General features: G+C 46.5%; 1 protein-coding gene across 1 annotated transcript in view; it reads left to right on the top strand.

Annotated features, from left to right (window-relative positions):
- Positions 1 to 6483, top strand: part of PRKD2 (protein kinase D2) — a 36200-nt gene that overhangs the window by 3954 nt on the left and 25763 nt on the right. The window lies entirely within an intron of this gene.

Below are 6483 nucleotides of genomic sequence, written 5' to 3'. Positions count from 1 at the left end.
GCATGGCAGGGGGTTGGATTTGATGACCCTTGTGGTCTCTTCCAATGCTCTGATTCATTAGGTACATATATGCAAATACAGGTATTCCAACATCCAAAGGAAATCTGAAATTCAAAGCCTTTATAATCCCAATCAGTTCAGATAAGGGAAGCCTAACCTGTATGAATGTGAGGGGCCCAATCCCATGAGTTTAAAAAGGAAGTCAAGGAGGAAAAGTAAGAATTTAAAACTGATCACAGGTGGTGATTATCATTTTTGCAAAGAGATACCAAGGCTTCCTGTTGGGTGCTCAATTCTCATTGCATTGAGTTTGCTGGGGCTGGGGGAGAATAAGGCAGTGCTATATACAGTACCTTATGCCAGAGGAACTTTAAATAAAAATATTCCTGTTTAAAGAAGGAAGGATAGTCTGAACAGTGCTGAACTGATGTGATAGAGGACAGTAGGGACAGAGGCAATTGCATAGGATCTGACTTGTTCAGTTCAAGCTGCATTGCACTTCTAATCATGCGAGTCTGGGTGGGGCAGCTGCCAGAAGACATCAATGTTTCCTCTTGTGTATCATACAAACTACTGGGCTGTGCGCAGACATGGGGTAGATTGGAGGTGGCAGGTGCACAGACCCAAGGGACTGAGAGCCAGGGGCTGGCTTCAGTTGTGTGAACTGCTGCTGCAGCTGACTTCATGAAAGGATGCAGAAAGGGGAGCATGAGCCAAATGCATATCCTTCCAATGTTTCACAGATGAATACTGAGCCACATGTGGGCATGCAGCATCAGAGTGTGGTCCTGTTTGCCAAAGCTATTAGCAAGGAAGAACAGGCTAGCTAGAAGAGGCGGCAGCAGTTTGCTTTTGCCAGAGCCTCTTGGGAAAGGCAGGATTACCCCTTTTGTTCCCCTGCTGTGTTTGAGTGCGGATCACTTTGCACTTTGAATTCAGTGTGCAATCTGGAATAAACTGAGGACAAAGGGGGAATGTGAGAGAAGGAAACTGGGACCTTGTTAAAAAAGAACAGCTGGAAAAGTGGGAGGATTAAGGGGGATCATTATTAAATGGGGAGAGTTGGAGAGCATGAAAATGATGTGTCCTCATTTGCTCTCGCCTCCCATCCCCAGTTCGGCACCTACGTTGTCACTTGATTCTGTCCAAGGTTTCTCTTTTGTTGCTTCTCTTCTGTTGACCCAGCTATTTGCTTGCCTTTTGTTGTGTGTGCCAAGCTCCATGGGGAACTGCATGCAGAGGACTGTAGCTCTTCTTGAATGAAGATCTTCAGCCAAGGAGAGAATGTAGAGAAGAAGGCTGCCAAGACTCACACCTGTGAGCTTGGTCTTGAACAAAGCTCCCCTTGTGAAGGGAGACAGAACAGGTCTTTCACTACACTTGCTGTGTCCTTGGAGAATACAGGACATGGAGTAACACCCCAAAACAGCTCTAGGAGTTTGAAGCGGCCAAATCTTTCTCCTCCACCGCACCATTTGTGTATTTTGCTTTTTTATGAAATCAGCTGCACCAGCAGTTCACACATCTCTCCTGCATCCAGCCATGAGCATGCCATACAAATAGGGGTACCAGCAATATCTGACCCTTAAGAAAATTAAAAGATACAGCCGTATTAGTCTGTAGAATCAGTATCTATAGACATCTTGTAGCATCTTTAAAACTAACTGAAAGAAGTTGTTAGCATGAGCTTTTATAGACTGCATAGTCTATGTCCAAATGCATCTGAGGAAGTAGACTGAAGTCTAGGAAAGCTCATGCTGCCAACTTCTTTCTTTCAGTTAGTCTCAAGGGTGCTACAAGATCTCTCCACATTAAGAAAATTAGGTCCGTGTGGCTGTGAAGATAAATGAGTCTTTTGCACGTCACAGCTAAGAAACAGGAGAAGGCACTGCAGTCCTGTCACACAGGCAGGAAATCCTATTGTATTCAAGATTTGTGTTGCTCCGCAGGTACAGGACTGCAGCCTGAAGTTTCTAATCAGCCAACATACATTGAAGGTGCCCTTTTTGTCTGGTTGAAATGAGGCTGGATTCTTGGAGGACACTCCAACCACTGTGCCAAGATTTATTTGGTTTGCCTTTGCCTACGGCTGAGAGAGTGGGGTTTGCCCAAGGTCACCCATTGGGTTCCCATGGCTGAGCAGGGATTCAAATCCTGGTCTCCCAGAGTCCTAGTCCAACACAGGCCACTGTGCTACACTGAATCATAGAATTAGAAGAGACCCCAGACCTTTTGCTATTTTGGTCCCCTTCCTTTGGACATGCTTCAGCTTTTCAACATCCGTTTTGAATTGGGGTGCCCAGCAGTGGCCCCTATATGCCCAAACAGCCCCGTTTGCTCAGGCCTATAGCTGCAAGCTGAGCTGGGCCGCTCTTGCCTGCCTTCCTAGCCCTTTGTGCTGGAGGTAAGGTGGCTCTGCGCCCGTGACGTCAGGGCAGATCCCGATGAAATGCAGTCGGACCTGCTGGTTCTCCTTGGGATGGCAAAGGAGGGTGGGGCAGGGGTGCTGAGCAGGGAGCGCATGGCTCTGTCTGTCTGCTTTCGGAAGACAGTCACAGCCATAGAGAGGGTGCGCAGGTGTGCCTCTAGGTAGCCTGCAGAGGACCTTTGCTTTGGCCTTCTCCAGAGGGCAATCTTGCTTGCAGCGTGGATCATAAAGCTTTTATTTAAACAAAGGGGAAGCGAACGGCAGACAGGAAGGCACCATGCCTGTGTTTCAATTTCTTACAGCAGTCTTCCCTGCCATATCCCTTTCTAGGGACAATTCAAAGCCACAGCCATGTCAGTCTGGAAAATCAGTACGCAAAGGCATCTTGCAGCACCTTTGAGGCTTAACTGAAAGAGAGAAGTAGGTAGCACGAGCTTTTGTAAGCATGACCTACTTCTTCAGGCGAAGGCTGCTGAACCTATCATTCCCAGTCAGCCATGCTGGGAGTTGTGGTTTACCATGGTTGGATGGTAATGTACTACAAAAGGTTGCCCCACAATCAGGGCTTGGAAATGTTACTTTTGGGGAGTTGAGAGTCCCCAGAAGTACTATTTCCAAGCTCTACCTACAATCTCTTTTCTCCCAAAGCTTAGCTGCAATCCTATACAGTCTTTCTCTGGTGTACTTTACACTAACATTTGACTAGAAATGTGTAGGATTGTGCTGTAAAGTGATAGCCCTACCCAACCAGCCCTGGCAAAGCTCAGGTCAAATATACAGGTATATCTGTTAACAATGTAGATGTGTTCCTGGGTGGCAAGAATAGGGAACGGTTCCTACAGCAGAAGAGGAATTCAGCATGGTTCAAATGTTCATTCAAAACTAACAAGATGCACATGTGAAATGAAACAACAAGATCAGGTAAGTTTTTTATAAGTAGACAAAAACATTTTGGACCTTCTAGACGTGAATGAAAGCACCTTCCAACATGCACCCATGGATTACAGGTTGAACCTCCCTTGTCCAAAATGCTTGGGACCAGAAGGGTTTTGGGTTTTGGATTCTGGAATATTTGCATACCCATGATGAGACATTTTGAAGGTGGGACCCAAGTTGAAAATGGAAATTAATGTTTCTTATACACATAAACTGAGCATAATTTTATCCACAATATTTTAAATAATTTTGTACACGAAACAAAGTTTGTGTATGCTGAACCATTTGAAAGCAAAGGTGTCACTATCTCTGCCACTTGTGCGGACAATTTGTCTTCGGCAATATGAACGTTTTTGTAAAAAAATACTAATTTGGAAACCATTGGTTCTGCTGAGTCTACACTGAGTGGTGGAGCCAATGCAAGTCCATATTCCCAAAGGGGATTAAATGCCTCTTGTGTTTCAACAATAGGTGACCATTTCTGAAGTTTCTTCCATGTCAGTCCCTTTGCTCATTAAAGAGAACCTATATTGCACCGATCCTCTCGGAAATCACCTCTGATAATATTTTGCCCAGGTAAATGCAGTCGGTTCAAAGCCAGACAGGTAATTAAAAGCTTTTGGAGAGCCCAGATTAATGTGGCCCTGGAGAGATTATTAATTACATCTCTGGCAATGCTGCAAATTGCCTTTTGGACGGTTAAGTCATTTATCAACTCACTAGCAATGCTTATTATAAAGGGGGGGGGGGAGCAGGTTGAACAGATTAGACACAATGGAAAGGAGGCAGAGACATCAAGAAAGACTCGGAGCTCTCTGACTGAGAAGGCAATCTCACAAAACTATAAACCCCTAAATCCCATGGCAGTTAAAACAGTGTCAGACTGTATTATTTCTGCAGTGCAGATGCAGATCAAGAAAAACCTAGGAATGGGTTGCTATAAGTCAGAGTGAACTTGCATTGATTGCATTGCTTTGAGTGTTGGCCTGGGACTCTGGGAGGCCAGGGTTCAGGTAAAGAAAGCAGTTTCTTGACTTTGGACAGCCTGAGAAGAAAGCAATGACAACCCTCTTCTGAAAAAGATACACCCGGATTTACAATGTCCTGGTTTCTCTCTCCGCCTCCCACTTTCTCCCTTAGTCCTTGGCTTACTTCCAATGCTGCAAACTAAATTCAAAGCACAATCCAAGTCACCACAAACTGGAGCACACTTGAAGGCATGAAACAACAACAACAGAAGAGAAGCAACCATAGGTCCGTCTGACCCTCTCCAGGCCACACCAATACTGGCTCATAGGGAAACTTCTAGATTGATTTTCCTAATGTTTCAGGGCAAAGGTCCCCAGAACAGTATTTTCAGCCAAAACTGCATCCCCAGAGGCTACTTTTAGCTGAAGAAAGCATTTTAAGAACGTTTCAAGACCTTTCCAGAGCTTGGGGTGCTGCGTTACTTTCACCCAGATGTAGAAGAACCAACCAACAAGTGTGTCTCTATGCATACGCAGTGGGCAGGTCACAGAATAAATCCATTCAGGGGTCACGTTGCCAAGTTACTCTGCGCTCCTTGGAGAAGGGTGGGGATGTCAATACTTATTCCAGGCTAGCCTTTTGAATGCCTTGGGAATCATGACTCCTGGGCTGGGTCCATGCTTTGGGGGAAGTTGTGGCCCCGCTGACCTGGGCATGTTGCCTCGGCTCACAGGATGTTTCTGTGCGGCAGGAGACAGGAAGACTGGAGTGAAGCTGCCCCCAGTTTGGGAGTCAGATCTTCTGCCTCCTCTTTACTTTCTAGATTTATCATCAAGGGTGAGAAAGGGCAAAGAGGAGCCCATCTTGCCTGAAGAATCATAGCATCATAAAGTTGGAAGAGACCACAAGGGCATCAAGTCCAACCCATTCTGCCATGCAGGAACTCTCCATCAAAGCATCCCTGACAGCCATCCAGCCTCTGTTTAAAGACCTCCAAAGAAGGAGATTCCACCGGTCTCCAAAGAAGTGTGTTCCACTGTCAAATAGCTCTTACTGTTGTTATAGTTTAGTATTAAAGGATCCCTATTGTGTGGCTTGCGTGTGCCAGGGACTAGCGCCATCTCTGTGCCCATTTACTACATCTGGTCCATGAGCCGCCAATGTGAACAATTTGTGCAAGAAGGCAGAGAGACCCAGAGCGGGAAGCATGGAGAAATGACATTGCTAAAATGCCATGGAAAGCGAGCCAGGCTGGACGAAAGTGTTTGCCCTCTCTGCAGCGGAGAAGCAAACCCACAAGACTTCCTCAATCCTTGGAGAACTCTCTACTTTTTCTCAATGGAAAGGGGAGGAAACAGGAACCTGATCTTGGCAGGGACAGTCCAAAGCATCCTCTGCCCTCCGACTTTTCACTCAGCCTTTGAAATGCCCTGTGGCTGGCATCTTCAGAGGATGCTGGCATGGAAGAGAGTGGGGTGTGTGTGTGCGCGTGTGTGTATAATTGTGGTTTCCCTGTTAATCTGTGTGTTGTTCTGTTGTTGAATGGCAAGGCCTCAGAGTGGGAGGATACGCAAAGAGGATTTGTGTCTGTTTAGAGATCCATTGTCTGCTGGGGAAAAACCCAGACGCAGGGTGCTTTCCATTTGCATTTGCTGGGTCTCATCCATAGGGAGACATTGGGAGATACTCACCCATAGGGAGACATTGGGGGATGCTGCCCCATAGGGAAACATTGGGGATACTCACTCATAGGGATACATTGGAGGATACTTGCCCATAGGGAAACATTGGGGAATACTGGCCCATAGGAATACATTGGGGGATACTGGCCCATAGGGATAAATTGGGGGATACTCAACCATAGGGATGCATTGGGGGATTTGAGTGTCTTTCAGGGCCCAGTCAGCCCATAAAATCAGCTGTAGAGGAAGACGTTGGGCCTAAAAATGCTGTTTGAAAACACTGAGCAGCTACTACCAGGTCAGAATGCAGAGGGAAGCCATTGAAAGCCCCAAAGCCCTGGAGAGCATCAACAAGAGAGAAGGAACCCTGCAAGTGAGCCAAGTTTGGCTCCCGGTGCTGAAAAAGACCCCAATGGAGAGGCAGCCAATGCCAAGGGAAGCCCCCAGAGGCCTTGAGCAGGACTCCGA

Source organism: Sceloporus occidentalis, unplaced genomic scaffold (assembly GCF_023333645.1).
Source record: "Sceloporus occidentalis isolate IW3139 unplaced genomic scaffold, rSceOcc1.0.p SCAF_13, whole genome shotgun sequence".
Classification (NCBI taxonomy): Eukaryota; Metazoa; Chordata; class Lepidosauria; order Squamata; family Phrynosomatidae; genus Sceloporus; species Sceloporus occidentalis.
Note: the sequence above shows the minus strand (reverse complement) of the source record. Positions and strands in the feature narration are given on the sequence as shown.